The sequence below is a fragment of the Gekko japonicus genome, unplaced genomic scaffold (assembly GCF_001447785.1).
Source record: "Gekko japonicus isolate JY-2015 unplaced genomic scaffold, Gekko_japonicus_V1.1 scaffold105, whole genome shotgun sequence".
NCBI classification, from domain to species: domain Eukaryota; kingdom Metazoa; phylum Chordata; class Lepidosauria; order Squamata; family Gekkonidae; genus Gekko; species Gekko japonicus.
The window spans coordinates 146,096-171,113 of record NW_015167532.1 but is presented as its reverse complement, the minus strand read 5'-3'; positions in this window follow the sequence as shown (position 1 = coordinate 171,113).

Genomic DNA, 25,018 nt, shown 5'->3' with positions numbered 1-25,018 from the left:
TGCCCCATAGACTATGATTGGGGAGGGGGGATATTTCAAGCGCCCTTAGTGACAGCTTGGTTTTGGCAGTTGTGAAAAAACACTCCTAGCTAAGATGTGAAGCTGTTAAACACAGGACGTTTTACTCTCCGGCAATTCATTCAGAAGTTTAGTGAAATTAAAATGAGGCCTGAAATCCTTATTACGAAATGTGCAAAGCCGCTTCCAACCAACTCAAATCCCCATTTTATCTAATCCAGCAGGGTCCGTCTCTGGTTGGCTGAGAGCCTTTTAATGAGATTCCAGGAACAGAACCTGGAACTTCTCCAACCGACAAAGCAAATAAGTTCTCTGCCACTGAGTATACTGCAATATGCCTGGCTGAGAGAGAACCTTGGAGCAGCGACGCCATGCCCAGCAATAATTTACCAAAGAGTTCTTCATTTATTTATTTGTGTATATTGCAACTCGGCACACATTGTGTTTTGTAGCATAACGCAAGAAAAATACAGGTCTCTGTCTCAAGGCCCCAGACCCAGTGGCCCAGGCTAGCCCAGTTTTGTCAGATTTTGTCAGACAGAATCATAGAATCATAAAGTTGGAAGGGACCTCAGGGGTCATCTAGTCCAACCCCCTGCACAATGCAGGAAATTCGCAAATACCTCCCCCTCCACACCCAGAGTGATCGCTGTTCCGTGCCCAGAAGATGACAAAAAAGCCTCCAGGGTCTCCAGCCAAACTGGCCTGGAGAAAAATTGCTTCCTGACCCCAAAGTGGCGATCAGCATTTCCCTGGGTGTGTAAAAAAGGGCCACAAGAACTAGGCACTGGTGCAACCCTTCCTGCCCTCCCTTCTCGTGATCTGCCTGAGTTCACAGAATCAGCATTGCTGTCAGATGGCCATGTAGATATCAGAAGCTAAGCAAGGTTGGCCCTGGTTGGTATTTGATTTTTGTATTTTTCATGTGTACCTGAAAGTCACAGTAACCTCTGGTGACTGATCCCTACCGGGGGCCTGGAGGATATTCAGGGAGGCGGCTGAATAAAGCCTGCCCCCAGCTGCTGGTATTCCAAGGATTTCTCCCATCCAAATACTTGCCAGAGTCGACTCTGCTTAGTTTCCGAGGTCTGAGAAGATCGGGCTCGCCTGGGCTAGCCAGGTCATGGTGCTCTGGTTGGTATTTGGATGTGTTATGTCTGCTGACCACCACTAGGTGACAGTGGTTTGCAACCAGAGTTTGGCTCCTAGAAACAACAGGGACTAGGATCCTGAGCCTGCCAGTTAGCACCTGTGGCGGGAAGTTCAAACCCTCCAATGGGACTTGTGGGTGTATATCAGGGACTGTATAAAGTTGGCCGTGCCGGCCGTTTGTGGTTGTTCTGTTGTGTACCAGTAAACCATGAACTGATAATCAGTTTCTTCATGCGTCGCACCCACTACACGACAATCACAAACGGCCGGCACGGCCAACTATATACAGTCCCTGATATACACCCACAAGTCCCATTGGAGGGTTTGAACTTCCCGCCACAGTTCCTATAGGTGCCAACTGGGAGGCTCGGGATCCTAGATGGGAGACCAGTGAGGAAGTCCAGGGGGTCACAGTGCAGAGGCAGGCAAGAGCCAGCCACCTCTGAAAGTCTCCTGCTTTGAGAGCTCTATGGGGTCACCATCAGTCAGCTGCGACTTGATGTCACATTCCACCATATGCCCCAAGGAGGTTACAATCTACATTGCCAGAATGGTGGGTGATTTTTTTAAAAAATGCAAGGAAGGAAAGGTGCAAGAATAGTTAAGAGAGAGCAGGTGAGGGAAAGAACATGCACAAGTATGAGCCGGCAGGTGTGATAGTTAGAGTGCTGAGCTAGGGCAGAGGCGGCCTGGTTTTGAATCAACACTGTAAAGCAAACTGGATCATCTTGAGCTGAGCCCTTTTTCTCAGCCTGACCTACCTCACAGGGTTGTTCTGGGGAGAGATTGGAGGAGGAGGAGCCATTAGTACAGTTCTGAGCTTCTTGAACGAAAAGTGGATTAAAGCATAATAATAAATACGCTAATAAACCAAATGCCTGAAGGAAATGGTGGGTCTTGAGGAAGGATTTAAAGGAAGAGAAAGGGGCATAGGTCAGGGTACTAGAGCCAGTCTGGTGTACTAGTTAGGAGCACGGACTCTAATCTGGGAGAACTGGGTTTGATTCCCCGCTCCTCCACATGCAGCTGCTGGTGTGACCTTGGGTCAGTCACAAGTTCTCTCAGAGCTGCTCTGTCAAGGGCAGTTCCTTCAGAGCTCTCTCAGTCCCACCTCCCTCACAGGGTGTCTGTTGTAGGGAGGGGGAGGGGAAGGGATTGTAAGCCACTCTGAGACTCCTTTGGGTAGTGAAAAGTAGGTATAAATCCAACTCCTCTTCCTCCTCCTCCTCCTCCTCCTCCTTCTTCCTCTTCCCTTGGCCCATTTTCTGGCCTAGTATAGATATTCCCACATATTGCTTTTGGAGTTTGAAGATTCTGCCTGCCCTTTTTGTATTTTTTTAAAATAAACTTTTCAGTTGTTGCTTCCGGGGCCAAACAGAAGAAGCTGTCGAGTGCAATACGATGGACAAATGTATCCAGAGCGCCAATCCTCTCTTGGTTTCCCCCTCTTCTGCTCTAGTGATCCAGGGGTCATGCACCGTCTCTCACCCACAATCCAGGCAGCGATTTAACGAACCTGTCAGCATAGTTTGTACACACGGCGTGCCATGAATATGCATGGTGAGTCAAGGGGAGGGCAGCCACAGTTAAATCCAAGGAGTGGTCCAGGTGGATGAGTCAGCACCAAGCATTAGGCAAGGAGCCCATCAAACCGACAGAGGACTTCTCAGCTTGGAGGGAGTCGAGGTCAGGGATTCTGTGAGGCGCACAGGGACAGCCAGCCAAGGTTAGGAAGAGACCAGGACTCTGGGGAGGAGAGTGAGCTCTGCAAGACAGGCAGCGCTGCTTGCTCTTTTGGTTTACGGGATCCTGTGAAATCTGGACATTCCGGAAAACGCTATAAAGACGCTGTGTACATCGGCTACTTGTTGACGAGTGGCACAGGGTCCTGCCACTTTTTTGTAGTGGTGCAGTGCCACATTGTTAGAGTCTCAGACTAGGATCTGGGAGACCCAGGTGCGAATGACCCCTCTGCTTGCTGGGTGACCTTGGACCAGCCTAATAAACCTCACCGGGTTGGTGTGAGGATAAAATGGAGGGGAGGAGAACATCGTAAGTTGCTGTTCACAGGTTGGTTGGATTAGAAAACTTTTATGCCACCTCTTCGGTAACCTGCCCAAGGGACCTTATTAATAAAAAATAAAATAACAAGGAAAAGGAAAAGATATTAAAACCTGATGGAGAAATTTGGGTTCAGTCGAAGGGGTCCAAATAAGTCAAAGCATGTTGAGTAGAGGCAAAGTCTTTATTCAGTTGACCATGGTCAAGAAAAGCATCGATCCCTACAGAAGTTCAAGACACTGACAACTTTACAGACAGCATATATAGGCAAATTGACATGAGGATCTTGCAGAACTGTCCTCCCACCCTCTACATTGGACAAACAGGCCAGTCCCTTCGACAAAGAATTAATGGACATAAGTCTGACATTAGAAACCACAACATTAAAAAACCAGGGGGGAGGACATTTAAACCTTCCAGGACATTCAGTTGCTGACCTAAGATTAGCAATTCTCTTACAAAGGAATTTCAAAGGGAGATTAGAAAGAGACACTGCTGAATTGCAACTGATAATAAACTCAAGACAATGCATCCACCTGGACTAAATTGAGACCTAGATTTCCTGTCTCATTACCAATCTTGATTTCTCCATGCCTACTACCCCTCTGCATATCACACCTAATCCAATCACGCTTGCTATTGTAATTCACCTGCTATCACTTGCCTGCTAATGTCATTTGGCATCTGAAATTGCTCCACTTTCCAATACATAGGACAGATGGACTCACATTCTAGCTGTATATGAAGAAGAGAGCGGTGACTCACAAAAGCTTATAACCTACCACAACTTTTATTAGTCTTTAATATGCTACTGGACTCTTGCTCTTTTCTACAATTGCACAATGACAACCCAATAGTGCACTAAATCTAAACCAATAGAAAAGCAATCTATATTTCCTCCTTAACATACTTTTAAGAATACTACTAGGGCTCTTTTTGTAGCAGGAACTCCTTTGCGTATTAGGCAACACACTTCTAATGAAGCCAATCCTCCAAGAGCTTACAGAGCTCTTCTTACAGGTGCTACTGTAAGCTCTTGGAGGATTGGCTAAATTAGGGGTATGTTGCCTAATATGCAAAGGAGTTCCTGCTACAAAAAGAGCCCTGCGTGACAAGCACAGCAATAATTGTAAACTACCATAGTTTAAGAAAACAGGATCTGTGTTAAAGGTTAGTTTAAGTTACTTTGCCCTATGAGGTGAGGAATGAGGACTTTTGGAGACTTCGACTGACAACACAGACAGCAGTGCTGGCTCATCACTGGGTCAACCATTCCCCTCGGTTCTTTACTTAGCCTTCACAGACATGGCTACACTATGGCTCATTCACATTTCACCTTTCCCCCCTTCAAACCCAACATCAGAACAAAAGCCCAGCCCGGCATAAAAATATCCACTCTAAAAACAGATCACAGGCACCTTGAAATAACTTTCTAGACTAAAATAATGTTAAAGATCAAATCCCTTAATCAAAAGCCTGGGTGAACAGAAACATTTTGGCCTGGTGATTAAAACAAAGTAATATTAAGTGTCAGGAGAGGCTCAAGGAGAAGGGCACCCCACAAAGAAGCTGCCACTACTGAAAAGGCCCCGTCTCTGGTTGCCACCCACTCACCTCTGAAGCTGGGGGCACAGGGAGCAAGGATAGTGGGGCAGGTTTAACAGGCAGGCTGGATAGTATGGGAAGAGGCGGTGTTCAGGTACTCTGGCCCCAAGCCATTTTCATTATTTGTTTTGTGCCTGGAAACAGTTCTCTCTGAGCTCTCTCAGCTGCACGTACCTCACAGGGTGTGTGTTGTGGGGAGGGGAAGGAATTTTGTAAGCTGCTCTGAGACTCCAAGCGAAGGGCGGGGTATAAATCCAATCTCTTCTTCTCTTCTTCTAGGTGAGTTGCATTATCCCCAAACTGGATGGGGGGGGGGATGAGACTGAGAAAATTATTTGCCTATGGCCCTGTAGAGGGTTCATGACACCAAAGACTCCCTAATTCATAGTTCAGTCTCTAAGCTGAGGGTCCCCAGCCTCCCGCTGACACCTTTTCTGGTGCCCGCCAAGTGTTTCTAGAAAGTGGGCAGGGCCAAGTAGGGCTTTTGCACATTAAGACTTCTGATCGGCCACTGGAGATTTGACTGGCTGTTCAGATTTTTCTAAAAGGTTGGTTTGGCAGTAGCTGCCAACACAGCACAAGGATCTTGACCGAAAGTAAGCCTTGGCAGCCATTTTGTAGCTGGCTCTGCCTCCTGTAGCAGCCATTTTGTGGCTGCACCCAGCATACTTTGCCAGAATTCCAAAGGTTCCCACAAGCTCAAAAAGGCTGGAGCCCGCTGCTCTAAGCTATTGTGCTCTTCACATTTTCACCAGTGTTGGACTTGGACTGGGGAGACCCAGGCTTAAATCCTTGTTCCTCCTGAAACTTTTCGGAGTGCCTTAGGTAGGGCTCCGTGCATCTTCACAGGATCCCTGCTGCGGGGGACAGCTATACGCGTTGCACCGCCATCGCCAGGATGTGACGCTACAAGTCGCTCTGGCAACGGGGCTGTTTGGAGTCCCGTTGCCAGAGCAACGCATAGAGTCACATCCTGGTGACGGCGGTGCAACGCGTATCACTGTCCCCCGCGGCAGGGATCCTGTGAAGACGCACGGATCCCCCGCCGCGGCTTGGCAGCCCTAGCCTTAGGGCCAGTGGCTGTCTCCTAGCCTGATCTACTGCACAGGATTGTTGTGAGGGGAAAAGGGCTTTTACATCAGCACAGAATTAGGTCACTGTTTACCCCTGGGGAAATTGAAATGTTCTCTCGCCCACAGGACACTCAGTATGACCACATTTGCAAATCCCCGGGAATGTATTTATCAGACCATTTCTAACATCCCACATCCCAAGCATTTGGGGCAGATGACGTTTCATTTCTTTATCCTTCAGTTACACAGAATAATCCCCTCTTGCTCTAACCCAATTTATCTCTAGCTAGCAAAATTAAAACGGAGTAAGAAGATCCTATATCACTTCCAGCTGACACCTTCTCCTGGGCTCCAGTCCAGCTGAAGCTCATCGTAAATCCAACTGAAGTCACTTTAATAAGTTAGTGTGACTTATTTAAGTCCCTTTGCTTTTAGTGGGACATGCATCCCAGTCCTAGGTCAGATGTAACTCCTAATATGTGTGATATGGTTTAGCATAGAGCCAGGAGGGAAAAACGCATACTATGGAAGTCTTGACTTATGGCAACCCTGTAGGGTTTTCAAGGCAAGAGATGAACAGAAGTGGTTTTCAATCCCGATCTCATCAGATCTTGGAAGCTAAGCTGGGTCACTAATTGGATGAGAGACCACCAAGGAAGACTCTGCAGAGGAAGGCCATGGCAAACCACCTCTGCTTCTCACTTGCCTCGAAAGCCCTTTGCTAGGGTCGCCATAAGTCTTGGATGGGAGACCACCAAGAAAGACTCTGCAGAGGAAAGCAATGGCAAACCACCTCTGCCTCTCACTTGTCTAGGAAGCCCCTTGCTGGGGTCGCCATAAATCTTGGATAGGAGGCCACCAAGGAAGGCTCTGCAGAGGAAGGCCATGGCAAACCACCTCTGCTTCTCACTTGCCTGGAAAGCCCTTTGCTAGGGTTCCCATAAGTCTCAGGTGGGAGACCACCAAAGAAGACTCTGCAGAGGAAGGCAATGGCCAACCCCCTCTGCTTCTCACTTGTCTTGAAAGCCCCTTGCTGGGATCACCATAAGTTGGTTGTGATTTGACGGCACTTACGTATTTCGCATCAGCAGATGGAGAAGGAATTAAGTACCACCCACCAATTCCCCCAATGTCCCACCCCACCCCCAAAGGGGAAAAGCATAGTTTTTGAAACCGTGTTTTTCCTTTGTAACACGAAGTTCCATGAAACAGAAAAGGTTCTTAACTCCCAGTTACACTAATGCTCAACGTGGCTTCAGTCTGGGCTCCATGCACAAGCTGAGTAAATTGACTGGAAGAAATCTGCCCCATGTTTGCGCCACCTTCGCGATCCTTGCCCAAGCCAGTCCCAGGTGGCTTTAGTGTGTCTGTGGGCAGAGCCATTTCCAAGCAGCTGCAGTCGACTAATTCCACTAAGCATCTCTTCAAGAGTTATGTCTCCCTTTGAAAGGATGAAGGTGTTCCACTTTGAAAATAAAGTTTCCTACAAGGAGCAAATATCCCTCTGATCAATATTTCATGCTGCTTTCTTCTCTTTCTCATACCCTACTGGGATCTGATGGTGATTTTCAGTTCATGATGACCTAGTGGAGTCAGCAGCAGACGTTTTGGTTTTTTCTGCTGAGCTATCCTTAGAAGCAGCTCCATCACATTTCCTCTTCCAGGGAAACTGAGGGCATCTTTTTGGAACGCAGGCAAAGCGTGGGACAAGAAATGAAAATAAAGCTTTTCATGTCTAAAACGATGTACAAAAATACAGTTTTGAACCACAATGGCATACATTGTGCATAAATAAATACACATAAATAGAAATAAATAAAGAGGAGATGCATTCTTCATTTGATGCTGGCACAGACCGATAGCAAGCATGGCTGGAAACAGGTCTCTGCTGGCCACCAACAGGGGAGGGGGGTAGGGTTGCCAGATCCAGGTGGGGGAACTCCTGGAGATTTGGGGGTGGACCCTGGGGAGGACAGGAACCTCAGTGGGGCATGATGCCACAAAATTCACCCTCCGAAGCATTCATTTTCTCCAGGGGAAACTGATCTCTGTAGCCTGGAGATGAGCTATAATCCCAGAAGATCCCCAGGTCCCACCTGGAGGCTGGCATCCCTACGCCCTGAGGTATTACCATTGCCCATGAGGTTTCTGAGCCAAGTGACCCCTAAGGCACTGACAGAATTGCTGGGGCTTGGCTGTGGATCTTCCTAGCCACCAGTGGGCGCTACAGCTGTGGTCCCCTGGGAATTTCCCTGTAAGTTAAATGGCCAGTACGCCACTGCTATCTATTGAAGGAACTGTTGCTAACGAAGGCTAGAACTTCCTTTAAATTTTCTTCTATTTCTTCTGGTATGTTCTGGCATCTGAGTATAAACCCAGCTCGCTCCATCTCAAAATTTATAATGGTTTCCTCAGCTATCTATTGAAGGAACTGTTGCTAACAAAGTGATATTATTATTGTTGTTGTTGTTATTTTACTGATGAACTTGATTATCGTATATGCAAGGTGCCATCAAGTCACAACTGATTTATGGCGACTCCAGCAAGGGGCTTTCAAGGCAAGTGAGAAGGAGAGGCGGTTGGCCATGGCCTTCCTCTGCAGAGCCTTCCTTGGTGGTCTTCCATCCAAGACTTATGGCAACCCCATCAAGGGGCTTTTAAGGCAAGTGAGAAGGAGAGGTGGTTTATCATTGCCTTCCTCTGCACAGCCTTCCTTGGTGGTCTTCCATACAAGACTTATGGCAACCCCATCAAGGGGCTTTTAAGGCAAGTGAGAAGGAGAGGTGGTTGGCCATTGCCTTCCTCCGCAGAGCTTTCTTTGGTGGTCTTCCATCCAAGACATATGGCGACCCCAGCAAGGGGCTTTCAAGGCAAGTGAGAAGGAGAGGTGGTTGGCCATTGCCTTCCTCTGCAGAGCCTTCCTTGGTGGTCTTCCATCCAAGACTTATGGTGACCCCAGCAAAGGGCTTTCAAGGCAAGTGAGAAGGAGAGGTGGTTGGCCACTGCCTTCCTTTGCAGAGTCTTCCTTGGTGGTCTCCCCTCCAAGACGTATGGCAACCCCAGCAAGGGGCTTTCAAGGCAAGTGAGAAGCTGAGGTGGTTGGCCACTGCCTTCCTCCGCAGAGCCTTCCATGAAAGGACTGACCTTGCTTCGCTTCCGAGGCCTGGCAAAACAGGGCTATACCATGCTGCCTACCCTCCCAGCTTGATTATTACAGATTGTTATGATTATTTTTGTTCTCTTGTATGTTTATGATGTTTGAATTTCAGAGTGAAAAATGGAGGGCTGCAAGAAGCCATCCCTGAGTGAGGTTTCACGTTTATTTCATTATGGCTCACGGCACGTGCATTCATTTGCTTGGCGCCCCCTGGCAAATTCTTCCTTCTCTCTTGTGTGATCACAGCCAACAGGGTCCCATTGTGGATGCGATGGTGACTTGGAGCCACAGACAATCTAGGGTTGCCAGCCTCCAGGTGGGGCCTGGAGATCTCCCGCTTTTACAACTGATCTTCAGCTGACAGAGATCAGCTCCCCTGGAGAAAATGACTGCTTTGATGGTGGACTCAATGGCATTGGACCATGCTGAGGGCCCTCCCCAAACCCCGCCCTCTCCCGGCTCCACCTCCAAAGTCTCCAGGTATTTTCCAACCCAGACCTGGGAACCCTAAACCAATCAAATCTGGTTTAGGATTGTCCTGACCTGGATAGCCCAGGCAAGCCTGATCCCATCAGATCTCAGAAGCTAAGCAGGGCCGACCCTGGCAAGTATTTGGATGGGAGACTTCCAAGGAACACCAGGGCTGGCAGGGAGAGGCAGGCTATCTCTGAATGTCCTCCATAACCCAGTAGGAGTTACCAGTGGTCACCATGACTTCTAGGCACGGGTATACGTGCAGGGTATAAATCCAATCTCTTCTTCTTCTACTTCAAACAAAACCCTCTTCTTGCCTTCGTTCTGAATGGGGCAGGATGCGTCATAGGAACATGAGAGAAGCCATGTTGGATCAGGCCAACGGCGCATCCAGTCCAACACTCTGTGTCACACGGTGGCCAAAAACCAGGTGCCATCAGTGGGACTGATTGCTGAGGCTCCTTCTCCTTCACTGCATCCAAACACAGACGTTTCTCCGTATTTACATTAGTTTCAATGAGATGCTGTTTGTACGAGTGTCTCCATGCCAGGAAGCCAACCTGGTTCCCACAGCGCCCACCCCTTGTGTAGTCAATTTTGCACCCTTTTGCAAAGAGTCCTGAGAGTCATTTATCAGGGGGTGACTTTTTCACAAATTACACCCCACTCTTTTGGGGGCAGCTTTGCACTACTGCCTGCTTTACATGTCAGCAGCAGATTTCAGCTCCCAAGAAAGGATGCCAAGGGCCCTAATTTGGAGAAGGAGCCCACAGCACTATATTTGGGCAGAGCTGCTCCCTGTAGACACGGCCCCTGCCAGCCTCAAAGGTACTCAGCAAAGAACAAAACAAGCTCTTAAAGTCACCTGCGGGGGGCTCATAAAATGTGAAAAGCGTTCATCCAAATTAGAAATATTCCACTTGCTTTGATCCGCTTTTTAAAAAATATCTTATTGCTTCTCTTTTCAATTCTTTAAGGACCCCTGCCTCATGGTGTGCTTTCAATTCTCTCCATGCAAGACTTGAATACCTGAAGCCTTGAGATGAAAATATCACACACATGCCCCAACCACACACTTTTTCTGTTTGTTGATGGTCTGAATCAGAAAGACAAAGAAATAAGCTACAGTATTTCCCGCCATCTCTCAGCTCTAACCCACAGGGCTTTTTTGGTAGAAAAAGCCCAGCAGGAACTCATTAGCATAATAGGCCACACCCAACAACAGAAACTCATTAGCATATTAGGCCACACCCCATGCATTCCCTTGGCTTGCCCGGGTGCCCCGAGGCTGCAGGGGGCCTGGGCAAGCTGGCCCTTGGACAGGCCGGAGAAGGCATAGGGAGGCATTTAAATGCCTCCCCAATCCTTCCAGCCCCCCCCCAGCCTGCCTGCCTCGGGGCGGGGGGGGGGGGGGGTTCGCTCTCCAGGCCTTTCCTCTGTAGCCACACACACAGACGTTTGGGTTGTAGTGGGTGTGGCCAACTGTGAAGCCAGCCGGAACTCAGTTCCTATGCGTTCCTGCCCAAAAATAGCCCTGCTATCCCATATATTGGGTGTCGGAGTCCACATTTTGACACCATGGGTCACAGTACACAAGCAGTTCTCTGAGGTCACTGTAGTTTCATGCATGCCCTTTGGGTCGATCACATCGACGAATCCTGGTTGTCACAGATGGCAAGGATGTTGCTGTGTGTAGAACAGACTAATGCTCTGGTACACAGTTTGTTGAAGTGGTTAAGAGCACAGTCTCTAATCTGGGAGAACCGGGTTTGATTCCCCACTCCTCCACATGCAGCTGCTGGTGTGACCTTGGGTTAGTCACAAGTTCTCTCGGAGCTGTTCTCTCAACTGCAGTTCTCGAAAGAGCTCTCTCAGCCCCACCTACCTCACAGGGTGTCTGTTGTGGGGAGAGGAAGGGAAAGGAGATTGTAAGCCACTCTGAGACTCCAAGTGAGGGGAGGGGTATAAATCCAATCTCCTCCTCCTAAGAACATAAGAGAAGCCCAATGTTGGATCAGGCCAAAGGCCCATCTAGTCCAACAGTCTGTGTCACACAGTGGCCAAAAATACCAGGTGCCATCAGGAGGTCCAGCAGTGGGGCCAGGACACTAGAAGCCCTCCCACTGTTGTCGTCCCCCCCAGGCACCAAGAATACAGTGCATCACTTGCCCCAGACTGAGAGTTCCTATCTATACCTTGTGGCCAATAGCCAATCCTCCATTTGTGCACAGTGCTGTGTGCAAGTGGTCCAGATTTCCACATAATGGCCCTGTGACATGAATCATTTGTCAGAACGGCTTCAAGAGGGAATTAGATAAGCATATGGAGCAGAGGTCCTTCAGTGGCTATTAGCCACAAGGTATAGATAGGGACTCTGGGGCAAGTGATGCTCTGTCTTCTTGGTGCTTGGGGGGGGTCAACAGTGGGAGGGCTTCTAATGTCCTGGTCCCACTGCTGGACCTCCTGATGGCACCTGGTATTTTTGGCCACTGTGTGACAGAGTGTTGGACTGGATGGGCCTTTGGCCTGATCCAACATTGGCGTCTCTTACGTTCTTATGTTCTTAACCTGGGAACCACTGCCCAAGCAAATTGCAAGTTTCAACCATGTCAGCCTTTTCCCAGAGTTGTAGGGCAAAGTCATTGTGCTACCAGAACGAGGTTGCATCCTGCCTTTTTCAGGGCATGGGGCTGGACACTTGATGAGCCAGGTCATAACACAGAACAGGAAGCACGTCTGCAGCACCACTCGTATATTTTCCCACCCAGGGGCAGCTCACGACTTTTTCGCTGCCTGAGGTCACACTCACCAATATCATAACTTCTGCCCAGGAGCTAGAATAGCTAATCTTCCTTATCCTCTCCCTCTCCCAGTCCTCTCTTTTAAAAAAATTTAAAAACACTGCTGCAAGCTACTTATGCCATATGTAGTGGAAGGCGCCGTCAAGTCACAGCTGACTTAACGGCCACACCATAGGGTTTCCAAGCCAAGAGACATTCATAGAATCATAGAATGTTAAAGTTGGAAGGGACCTTGCAGGTCATCTAGTCCAACCCCCTGCACTCTGCAGGAGTATACTGAAAGCCCTACATACCTACAACATACCCGAAAGATGCTCATCCAGCCTCCGCTTGAAAACGTCCAGCAAAGGAGCATCTAACCTACACACTGCAGTTCAAAGCAGTGTTCTAAACTCGAAGTCCATTGACTTCAGTGGACTTAGAAGGGTGTAACTCTGCTTAGGACGGCACTGACAGAGATCCCCCACCAAGTTCCTCGGTATGAATATCCTGTTGTTGAATGTCAGTGAATGGTAAAATAAGTACCAGTCAGGATTTGAGTCAGGATGAACATGCTGGCATAGAATTTATTACTAGAGTGTGGATAGATGGAGGAGGTATATATGGTTGTCTGACCTTTTCTTGCCAGGTTCCTTATTACAATGCCAGGCTAGACCCAGTAGTTCAGGCAGTGGAGTTGCCATAGTCTGTAGGAATTCTGCCTCCCTCACTAAGTGATCTGTTAAACGTCCTCCAAGTTTTAAATGCATGAATCTAATGCTTAACAGGTTGAGTAATCTGTTCATGAACTGGACACAATGCTTCTGTTAATGCATCCTAAGATTGCATTAGCTTTCTTCACAGCCACATCGCACTGCAGGCTCATGTTTAGCTTGTGATCAACCAGAACACCTAGATCCCTTTCACATGTGATGCTGTCATGCCAAGTCCCTCCCATTCTATATCTATGCCTTTGATTTTTTTGTACCTAAGTGTAGGATTTTGCATTTATCTCTTGAAATTCATTTTATTTGTCTCAGCCCACTGTTCCAGCCTATCTAGATCATTTTGAATCCTGACTCTGTCTTCTTCAGAATTAGCAATCCCACCTGACTGTGTCATCTGCAAATTTGATAAGCAACCCCTCTATGTCTTCCTCCAGGTCATTTATAAAAAAATTGAACAACACCGGACCTAGGACTGAGCCCTGCGGCACTCCACTCGAGACTTCCCTCCATGTAGACGCAGAGCCATTTACGAGCACTCGTTGGGTACGATTTTTTCAACCAACCATGAATCCATCCAACAGTTGCACCATCCAGCCAACACTTAACCAGCTTATCCTCAAGGATATCATGAGACACTTTGTCAAATGCTTTACTAAAATCTAGATCTAGATCCACTATATCCACAGCATTGCTAGAGTCAACCAAAAGGAGACAAGGTTTGTCTGGCATGACTTATTCTTGATAAACCCGTGCTGGCTTGCCCTTGCCTGCCTCTGTGTAGCAACCCTGGACTTCATTGGTGGTCTCCCATCCAAGTGCTAATGAGGGCCGACCCTGCTTCACTTCTGAGATTGGATGGTAAGGGATTAGCCTGGGGCATCCAGGTCCGCGACTTGCCTTACGTTTGCAAGATTCCTTGACCGTCACTTTTGATGCCCAAGCAGATATTGCAATATGCAGGTTTCCTGGGGCAACCAGAATGTTGGCCAAACTCTCATGAGAGAGGAAGGAATCTCAAAAGAGGTGGAAAAGTCCTGACCTGGACAGCCCAGGCAAGCCCGATCTCAACAGATCTCGGAAGCTAAGCAGGGCCGACTCTGGCAAGTACTTGGATGGGAGACCCCCTTGGAATACCAGCAGTCGGGAGGTGGGGGCAGGCTTTATTCAGCCACCTCTCTGAATATCCTCCAGGCCCCCAGCAGGGGTCGATCACCAGAGGTCGCCATGACTTCCAGGTGCGCGCGCACACACAATATAAAAAATACAAAAAAGAAAAAGAAAGAGGTGGGAAAGAGGTGGGAAAAAGAAAGAGGTAGAAGAAGAAGAGAGGAGAAGAAGAGATTGGATGGAATGAAGTCTCAGAGTGGCTTACGATCCCTTTCCCTTCCCCTATCCACAACAGACATCCTGTGAGGTAGGTGATGATGAGAGAGCTTTTTCGAGGACTACTCTTGAGAGAACAGCTCTGAGAGAACTTGTGACTGACCCAGGGTCACACCAGCAGCTGCATGTGGAGGAGTGGGGAATCAAATCTGGTTCTTTCCAGATTAGAGTCCACACTCCTAATCACTACACCAAACTGGGACCGATTTCCCACAAGCCACTGCTCTGCCCTTTCTCTTCCTCCCCCCCCCCTCCCAATTGTATGTGTCAATTTCCCACTACTTGCTGCACGGCTGCATTTTGACCTGCAGTTTCACCCGATTTCCCCAGCGTCTTTTCAATCCTGTTTTCTGAGGAAACGCAGGGAAAATTGGGTGAAGCTGCTGGTCAAAATGCGGCCGCGCAGCAAGTAGTGGGAAATCGACACATACAATCGGGGGGGAGGAAGAGCGAGGGAGGAGCAGTGGCTTGTGGGAAATCGGTCTGGCTGTTATAGGGCACGTGTAGCTTAGAGAGAGCAGAGGGAGACGGCGCAAGGAATCATCACTCCAGCTCCTAGATGGAGGTGGAAAAGCCAAGAATGATGATGACGGACGAGTGACATGAGAGGGTGCCAATGAGCAAGTGGAATGGGAGGTTGCTGGTTCACAACGTGCCAATGAAGGCAGCAGACTCAGTTTACCTAAGGACAGAACCAGCCCTGTTACCAATTCCAGCCATGCTTCTTTTCTGTCACCTTCAGGTCTCCTAGAAACTGTTGTCTGCCTTCATCTGGGGAGTTGACTCTGTTACCACACTTGAAAAGCCAGGCTATCACCTGATTTCATTTAGCAGAATCTAATAGGGCGAGTGAAACTGTAACCTAACATTGTCCATTTGATCTCTTCAGAGAGCCGCAGGAAACAGTTTGATCTTCACAGGTACTGCTTGCTAACAGGCTTAGCCAAAGGTGGCTTATTATTCCAGCTTCAGCTTCTCAATGGTAGATCAATAAAACAGAACAAATTCCAACTAATGATGGTATCAACAATTTGCTTCCTGCTAATGATCTTGGGAACTAGCCTCAGTTGCGAGGGCTGCCAGGCCAGGGACAAAACGCAGCAGGACATGTTGGCAGGGAACTGCCACACGGTGAGGTAATGATTATTTATATAAACACCATGGAGTCGAAAATTTCCCAGGGATAAAAGTGAGCAGATGTTATAATACTGCATTACTTAAGGATAAATGTCAACAGAAACGTTATTTGTAAAAGAGAGCTGCTTACTTTTCAGTTAACACTTAGCATTTTCTTACTTCTTACACCAAGCATTTTCAAATTTTGTTGACCTTTGGACGCAAATAGTTGAGAGGTTATGAAGAACAGCTCTCCTGTTTACTTCAGTGGTGTACAAGGCTGGTTAGCGGGATGCTGTGAAGCTCATAAATTGTCTGCCAAAACTCTACTGTTTCACATCTGCAAGACAAAGAACTATCTCACGTTAGACCGCTATACTCCGCCAAACATTTCCCATTAAGAGGCGGTTAGAACACAAATATGATATTTTTATACCCTGCTTTTTTCTACCTTAAGGAGACTCAAAGTGGCTTACAATTGCCTACCTTTCCTCTCCCCACAGACACCCTGTGAGGAAGGTGGGGCTGAGAGAGTTCTGAGAGAACTGTGACTCGTCCAAGGTCGCCCAGCAGGCCTCATGTGGAGGAGTGATTGTTAGGCCATCATACTGGTATGGGGTGGTGTAATAGACTCCATCAGCTACAACTGCCAGCCCGAGACCGGCAAATGGCAGGAGGCTCACCTTGCCTATGATGTTGTGATGTCTCTGGAGACATGATGATGTCACTTCTATGGGTGGCACTCTAGCATTTGCCCAAAACTCTATGGTTTTTCTCAGTGGACCGCTGGGGTGAAACAGAATGCTAGACCTGATGCATCCTTATCTGGTCCAGCAGAACTCTTCAGATGCAATTTTCACCTAGTTCTCACCCATCCATCCATCCATAGAGTACCATAAAAGGTACAAAGGTACGCAAATGTTTTATTTTCCTGTAAGTGGCATGTGACTGTTTTGAGTGCCATCTAGGGCCACACATCACATGTTAAAGTTTCCTTTACTTCATTGGAGAAGAAAGCTTGAGTCTCACATCATGTGTAACAATAGGAGACCGATGATTTTCGCTATGTGGACCCATGCACTGTGAATCTTTCAATGGCCCTAGTACATGTATGCTGCTTGTATATGCATACATTAATCCCATGCCTTTTCTATACAGAAGTATTGTCTATATAGGAAATGCATAGGCTGTGAAGCTGCCTTCCCTCGATGCCATTACCAGGAGCTGACTATGCCCTAAGCTGCTTTTAGAATGAAGTGCACATGAGGCTTGTTGCTTTACAAAAGAAATGGATACTCTTTATTATGAAATAAATGCACATTGAGATAGGAAAGGCAGCTTAGGCATTCCAGCCGCCTATCTAAGCTAGAATGGACAGACATTCCGAGAGCTCATCTTGCCCACCCACCCCCAGGAGAAAGAGAGCAAAAAAGACAACTGAAAGTTCCTGAGGTTAGCATTCAGGGTAAAAACAGAGAGAAGAGCAGTACACAAAAGAGGAGGAATACCAAGGAATCCAATCTGTCCACCTTCTTGGCAGTACTAGCCCGTCTGGAGTACTGGTGTGCTTGGTGCAAAGAGACGCTGCGTGGCCTTTCACTTCCCACAAATGCTACTTCATACGTGACATTTCACTTGTGCACATATATCACGGAAAAGGCTCCTGTGTCCACTGCCACGTGAGGAGATGCCCACTCACGTTTCGTTTGCCGCAGGTTCAGGCATTGGGACAGGGGTCACCAACCCTTCCTCAGCCTGCAGGCGTCTTTGGAATTCTGACACAAGGTGGTGGGCACAACCGCAAAATGGCTGCCGTCGGACACTGAGCCACACACACACAGGTATGCAAAGAGGAAGTTGAAGGGCGGGGGACAAGAGGAGTCATACGCTTGGATAGATGAGTGAGAGACGGAGGAGGAGGAGGAGGAGATTGGATTTATATCCCGCCCTTCACTTGGAGTCTCAGAGCAGCTTACAAATTCCCTTCCCCTCCCCACAACAGACACCCTGTGAGGTAGGTGGGGCTGAGAGAGCTCTTTCCAGAACTGTTCTTGAGAGAACAGCTCTGCCAGATCTATGGCTGGCCCAAGGTCATCCAGCAGGTGCAATTTGAGGAGTGGGGAATCAAACCCGGTTCTCCCAGATTAGAGTCCACACACTTAACCACGATACCAAACTAGAAACAACCCTCTGGCAGCAGCTGCCACCAAAACGACACTGTTTTTAATGTCCATGCCAATCAGATCTCCAGTGGCTAATCAGAAGCCGGAGTGAGCAGAAGCCCCGCCAGGCCCCACCCACTTTGTAAAAACACTTGGCAGGTGCAAGGAAAGCTGTCTGCGGGTACCATGCCACCCGCAGGTGCCATGTGGGAGACCCATTCACGAGGAACGTGCTGCTCCTTACATTTTCTTCGGTCTCGTGCAGTAAAACAGACCCGACCACTATCAAATCCATTCGATGCGCGGTTGCCATTTTTACACCATAAAATGTTCATTTAAATTTAATCTTCACCCAATCGAGATACCGTTATATCGGAGTAAAGTACGCCAGAGTTAACGACTCTTTATAAGTAAACTCCAGCTTCTGGTTGACTCCTCTAATCTTGACGGTACTTGTCATTACCTCTGTAATCTGCCCTGTCTGCATTAAGCACGGTGCAGTCAACTCCTGGGGGAACAAACAAGCTACCCACCTGCTTCCGCTTCTTTTTTTCGACCACTGGACAAATCTTAACAGGCGAGAACAGCAGAGGAGCACACGCTCACATCTGCTCGCTGCTTATAATAAGCTCTCCGTGGATGAGACGGGCAGCCAGGTGCAAAACCCACCAGGTCCAAGTGAGAACAAGCATTTGAGTTGCTGAATATCTCAGTGGTAGGAGAAACAGCCAATCTGCAGGCCATGTTTGTTGTTGGAAGAAGAGGGGGGAAATTAGCGTCATATGTAGGGCTGCCAGCTCCCGGTTGGGAAATACCTGGGAATTTGCAGGGCAGAGCTTGAGGAGGGTGGGGTTTAGGGACAGGAGGGATTTCAAAGGGGTATACAGCTTCATAACAAAGCGGGGATTTGAACCTACGTCTCCCAGACACTAGCTCGGCACTCCAGCCCCTACATCACTTTGGCATACATGCCTTTTAAAGACTAGCTGGCTGCTTTCACACACATTGGATAATGCACTTTAACAATCATTTGCAACTGGATTTTCCTGGGTGAAACAGGAAAATCTACTTGCAAACAGTTGCTAAAGTGCATTGAAAGTGCAGTATCCAACATGTGTGAAATTAGCCTCTGTGTAAAGAAGCATTTCCTTTTGTCTGTTCTTAATCTACTGCCCATTAGCTTCATTGGATTCCCTCGAGTTCTAGTATTTTGGGAAAGGGAGAAAAAATTCTCTTTATCGACTCTCTCCACCCCACACATAATTTTATAAACTTCTATCATGTCCACCCATTTGTTGTCTCTTTTCTGAACTGAAAAGTGCCAGACGCTTCAGCCTTTCCTCATAGGGAAGGGGCTCCATCCCACTAATTGCTTGCCCTCCTCTATACTTTTTTCCAGCTCTGTGATGTCTTTTTTGAGATCATCCCAGAAGATCACCAGCCACCACCTTACACCTTAAGATGTAACACCACCTTACACCATAAGAACATCAGAAGAGCCCTGCTGGATCAAACCAATGGACGATCCAGTCCAGCATCCTGCCTCACACAGTGGCCAACCAGTTCCTCTAGATAGTCAACAACAGGGCGTGGAGGCCGAAGGTTTCCCTTGATGTTGCCACCTGGTCCTGGGATTCAGAGGTTTAGTGCCTCTGAATGTGAAAATTCCCCTCAATCACCACAGCTAGTAGCCACTGATAGACTTATGCTCCATGAATCTATTGAATCCCCTTTTAAAGCTGTTTATTCCTGTGGCCATCACTACATCCTCTGGCAGCAAATTCCACAGTTTAATAACTGTCTGGCTAATTTCACACATGTTGGATACTGCACTTTCAATGCACTTTAGCAACTGTTTGCAAGTAGATTTTCCTGTTTCACCCAGGAAAATCCAGCTGCAAAGGATTGCTAGAGCACATTGGAAGTGCAGTATCCAACATGTGTGAAATTAGCCTCTGTGTAAAGAAGCATTTCCTTTTGTCTGTTCTTAATCTACTGCCCATCAGCTTCATTGGATTCCCTCGAGTTCTAGTATTTTGGGAAAGGGAGAAAAAAATCTCTTTATCGACTCTCTCCACCCCACACATAATTTTATAAACTTCTATCATGTCCACCCATTTGTTGTCTCTTTTCTGAACTGAAAAGTGCCAGACGCTTCAGCCTTTCCTCATAGGGAAGGGGCTCCATCCCACTAATTGTTTGCCCTCCTCTATACTTTTTTCCAGCTCTGTGATGTCTTTTTTGAGATAATCCCAGAAGATCACCAGCCACCACCTTACACCTTAAGATGTAACACCACCTTACACCATAAGAACATCAGAAGAGCCCTGCTGGATCAGACCATCTAGTTCAGCATCCTATCTCACACAGTGGCCAACCAGTTCCTCTGGAGGGCCAACAACAGAGCATAGAAGCCGAGGCCTTCCCCTGATAAGAACATCAGAAGAGCCCTGCTGGATCAGACCAGTGGTCCATCCAGTCCAGCAGTCTATCTCATACAAGGGTCATCAAGTTCCTCTGGAGGGCCAACAACAGGGCACAGAGGCCGAGGCCTTCCCCTGATGTTGCCTCCTGGCTCTGGGATTCAGAGGCTTAGTGGAGGTTCCCCTCAGTCACCATGGCTAGTAGCCATTGATAGACTTAACCCTGCATCATATGTGGGGATAAAACATGAAAAAAAATCATAGGAAGCTGCTGTACCCTGAGTTGGGCCGTTGGCGTATCAAGCTCAGTACGTCTACTCTGACAAGCATCTGTCCTCTAGAAGTCTTTTGCATCTCCTTCTGCCTGAGCCTGGAGACTGAATCCTAGGCAAGCAAAGCAGCTCCCCTTCCACTGAGCCAGGCTGGGTGGTGGTAACAAGGACCCATAGAACTTTGACTGCTGGAACTCAAAAAACAGAATTAAAGGATTTCCCTTGCATTGAGCTTCACTCAGTGGCTCCACCTCCATTTTGGTCATTGACAGGGCTGATTTAAAAACCCCTGAAAAGGTACACGTGAGCAGTGTTCCCTCTACGCTGAGTTATTGTGAGTTAGCTCACCGTCTTTTAGCCTCCAGCTCACAGATTTTTGTCTCCGCTCAGGAAGGAGGGCTCCAGAGCAAACTGATTTATGCAGCAGCCAAATCGCTGGCTCACAACTTTAATGCCAGTAGCTCACAAAGTAGTGTTCCCTCTACGCTGAGTTATTGTGAGTTAGCTCACCGTCTTTTAGCCTCCAGCTCACAGATTTTTGTCTCCGCTCAGGAAGGAGGGCTCCAGAGCAAACTGATTTATGCAGCAGCCAAATCGCTGGCTCACAACTTTAATGCCAGTAGCTCACACAGTAGTGTTCCCTCTACGCTGAGTTATTGTGAGTTAGCTCACCGTCTTTTAGCCTCCAGCTCACAGATTTTTGTCTTAGCTCAGGAAGGAGGGCTCCAGAGCAAACTGATTTATGCAGCAGCCAAATCGCTGGCTCACAACTTTAATGCCAGTAGCTCACAAAGTAGTGTTCCCTCTACGCTGAGTTATTGTGAGTTAGCTCACCGTCTTTTAGCCTCCAGCTCACAGATTTTTGTCTTAGCTCAGGAAGGAGGGCTCCAGAGCAAACTGATTTATGCAGCAGCCAAATCGCTGGCTCACAACTTTAATGCCAGTAGCTCACAAAGTAGTGTTCCCTCTACGCTGAGTTATTGTGAGTTAGCTCACCGTCTTTTAGCCTCCAGCTCACAGATTTTTGTCTTAGCTCAGGAAGGAGGGCTCCAGAGCAAACTGATTTATGCAGCAGCCAAATCGCTGGCTCACAACTTTAATGCCAGTAGCTCACAAAGTAGTGTTCCCTCTACGCTGAGTTATTGTGAGTTAGCTCACCGTCTTTTAGCCTCCAGCTCACAGATTTTTGTCTTAGCTCAGGAAGGAGGGCTCCAGAGCAAACTGATTTATGCAGCAGCCAAATCGCTGGCTCACAACTTTAATGCCAGTAGCTCACAAAGTAGTGTTCCCTCTACGCTGAGTTATTGTGAGTTAGCTCACCGTCTTTTAGCCTCCAGCTCACAGATTTTTGTCTTAGCTCAGGAAGGAGGGCTCCAGAGCAAACTGATTTATGCAGCAGCCAAATCGCTGGCTCACAACTTTAATGCCAGTAGCTCACAAAGTAGTGTTCCCTCTACGCTGAGTTATTGTGAGTTAGCTCACCGTCTTTTAGCCTCCAGCTCACAGATTTTTGTCTTAGCTCAGGAAGGAGGGCTCCAGAGCAAACTGATTTATGCAGCAGCCAAATCGCTGGCTCACAACTTTAATGCCAGTAGCTCACAAAGTAGTGTTCCCTCTACGCTGAGTTATTGTGAGTTAGCTCACCGTCTTTTAGCCTCCAGCTCACAGATTTTTGTCTTAGCTCAGGAAGGAGGGCTCCAGAGCAAACTGATTTATGCAGCAGCCAAATCGCTGGCTCACAACTTTAATGCCAGTAGCTCACAAAGTAGTGTTCCCTCTACGCTGAGTTATTGTGAGTTAGCTCACCGTCTTTTAGCCTCCAGCTCACAGATTTTTGTCTTAGCTCAGGAAGGAGGGCTCCAGAGCAAACTGATTTATGCAGCAGCCAAATCGCTGGCTCACAACTTTAATGCCAGTAGCTCACAAAGTAGTGTTCCCTCTACGCTGAGTTATTGTGAGTAGAAGAGCCCTGCTGGATCAGACCATCTAGTTCAGCATCCTATCTCACACAGTGGCCAACCAATTCCTCTGGAGGGCCAACAATAGAGCATAGAAGCCAAGGCCTTCCCCTGATAAGAACATAAGAAGAGCCCTGCTGGATCAGACCAGTGGTCCATCCAGTCCAGCAGTCTATCTCATACAAGGGTCATCAAGTTCCTCTGGAGGGCCAACAACAGGGCACAGAGGCCGAGGCCTTCCCCTGATGTTGCCTCCTGGCTCTGGGATTCAGAGGCTTAGTGGAGGTTCCCCTCAGTCACCATGGCTAGTAGCCACTGATACTTAACCCTGCATCATATGTGGGAATAAAACATGAACAAAAATCATATGAAGCTGCTGTATCCTGAGTTGGGCCGTTGGCGTATCAAGCTCAGTATGTCTACTCTGACAAGCATCTGTCCTCTAGAAGTCTTTTGCATCTCCTTCTGCCTGAGCCTGGAGACTGAATCCTAGGCAAGCAAAGCAGCTCCCCTTCCACTGAGCCAGGCTGGGTGGTGGTAACAAGGATCCATAGAACTTTGACTGCTGGAACTCAAAAAACAGAATTAAAGGATTTCCCTTGCATTGAGCTTCACTCAGTGGCTCCACCTCCATTTTGGTTATTGACAGGGCTGATTTAAAAAACCCTGAAAAGGTACACGTGAGTCCCCTGCAGCAAATCACGTCAGGATGCCAGCCTCCAGGTGGTACCTGGGGATCCCCCAGAATTACAGCTCATCTCCAGGCTAAAGAAATCAGTTCCCCTTGAGAAAACAGATACTTTGGAGGGTGAACTCGATGGCATTGTGCCCCACAGAGGCCCGTGTCCTCCCCAGGCTCCATACCCAAATCTCCAGGAGTTCCCCAATGCTATCAGGCTACTGATTTGTCCTAGCTGCTCTATATGGGCAGACTACTCAAGAATCAAAAGGGAATTGAAGGGGCCTGGGTTCTGGAAGGTGAAATAGCTGGGTTGGGCTTCTGCCCAAAAAGTGACTAGCAGAAGAACAAATTTAGAGATCCAGTCGGCACCTTTAAGACCAACAAAGGTTTATTCAAGGTATGAGCTTTCGTGGGCACACACACTTTATCAAATGCGTAGAATAGCAAAAAAAAAAAAAGGGTTCAGCCAAAGAATGAACAGCAAATTAACATGCAACATGATGGTGATCAAGATATTCACTAAATTACAAGTTAAGGTTATACAGTTGTAAAGCAATAAACATGTCAAAGTAGCAGAGAAATGTCTAAAGGTGTCTTTTCTAATTGTGGGGTGTGACTGGGAACCTTCTTTTTCTCCTGTCAGGTGGGGAGGGCACTTAACACCACACTCCCCTCCAAAAAATGCTGCTATGTTTGCTGTACTGCTTCAGACCAACACAGCTGACCAACTGGAACTAGCAGAAGAAGTCAGTGAGATGCTGTTGATGAATGTATATGACTACACAGTGAATGAGCCCTGGCGGAACAATGGCTGAGAAACAGGACAATATGAGGCCGTGTCCAAAGCAACTGAGCGCCTTTCATGTGGCACAACTAAACCACTATACAGTACAAAACCACAGTACTTCCCTGCACAATTATTAGCATGGGACATCCCTGGCTCAGAATACCAGGATATTGTAGCACGACTTTGGTATAGACAACATTGCAAAGATGGTTTTGGTTTAGACAATGCTGCAAAGGTAAGACAGGAAGCAGAGCAAGCCCTATTGATCTTTCACTAACACTCGGCAGCAAGCTATTATTTACATGCCGACGCAAACCGTGGTTACCAAATGGATTCTTTGCTAACGGCAACAGGAAACAAATGTGAAAACAATAGGCAACAGCTATTTAAAAGTGAATGATGCCGAGTCTCTTCCATTACAGCGGCAGAAGTTTCTGAGTGTTGCGGCAGTTTCAAAGCCAGGATATGCCAGCTTCCCTTCCTAGCTTTTTCCCCCCCTCTAGCGAGCGAGGAGATGGATCAGGCGAAAGACAGAAAATCCATAGCAATTTTTTCCTAAATGGCCTATTACATCAAAATAACAGCTCCATATCATATTAGCAATTTTACCCTCTTTCCTATTAGCATTGCATCAAGAGAGAGAGAGATTGATTGGTGTTACTTATAGTGCAGCGGCAGTGATGGGAAGAAGGTGGTCACGGACCCGCTTCAGAGCTCTTAAAGGAAGAGGACCCCTTTTCCTTTTGGGGGATCTGAGTCTAGCGTAGCTTTTCCCACTTGGGTGCCTACAGATCTCAGCAGCGGGTACAGGTGAGCGAGAATCCAGCACAAGGTAAGGAAGGTTGTTTTCTTTCGATTGGCTTGCCAGACTCAGCAGAAATAACTCTGGACTCTTTTCAGCTGACACAGTTCTTTTTTAAAAAAAATATTATTGAGATGGAAGTCGAGCTTAAACAGTAAAACCTTAAAATTCTAAACTTTTACAACATTCATGATCTTTGTACAGTATATGGTTATAGATATCCTTATTATCTTCCAATAAGTGTACAATTAACAATTTTTAAAACTATTTATCCTATCCTTCCACACATTAAGATCCATCAAACTCACCTATCGAAGTTGCAAGATTACCAACAAAGGTAAATGTCTACAAAGCCGATGATGATGATGATGATGATGATGATGAT